The sequence below is a fragment of the Seriola lalandi genome, unplaced genomic scaffold (assembly GCF_002814215.2).
Source record: "Seriola lalandi dorsalis isolate HSWRI2012SDOR001 ecotype SW California unplaced genomic scaffold, Sedor1 jcf7180002054887, whole genome shotgun sequence".
Lineage (NCBI taxonomy): Eukaryota > Metazoa > Chordata > Actinopteri > Carangiformes > Carangidae > Seriola > Seriola lalandi.
In genome coordinates, this window is record NW_019525439.1 from 97,091 (window position 1) to 97,573 (window position 483).

Sequence of the window (483 nt, forward strand, 5' to 3'; positions counted from 1 at the left end):
AGGTAAGGAAGAAATAATGAACATGTGAAATTCCAAACCTCGTCTCACCTTCCACTGACATGAGAAGACGAGTCGACACGTGTGAATCAGTGACCACAGAAATCATCAGCGTTGCCTCCAGCAGAGCGATAGACTATGAAGGTGAGTTTAATGAGAGACAGTGAAGGCACCACCTTCATAAACTGCTCCATCATGACTATGCAAAGTCCGTTAAGTTACAGCGAGTCCGACCACCGCTCCATGACTCCATCTACAGCAGCCAAGCGTGCGGAGGCTGCAGCTGAACTAGCAGTGAAGGAAGCAAATTATGAGATGCTGCAAGAGGAAGAAAGACATGAAGAATCAAAATGAGAGTTACGGTGGGAACACACTTCCTGGCAGGAAATGTCTCTGTCTCCACATGCAGCTGCTAAAATGGTTTAAAAAAATCTATATTTTTACATGTGTGCCATATTCACATTCACAATAAACACTGACAACAAA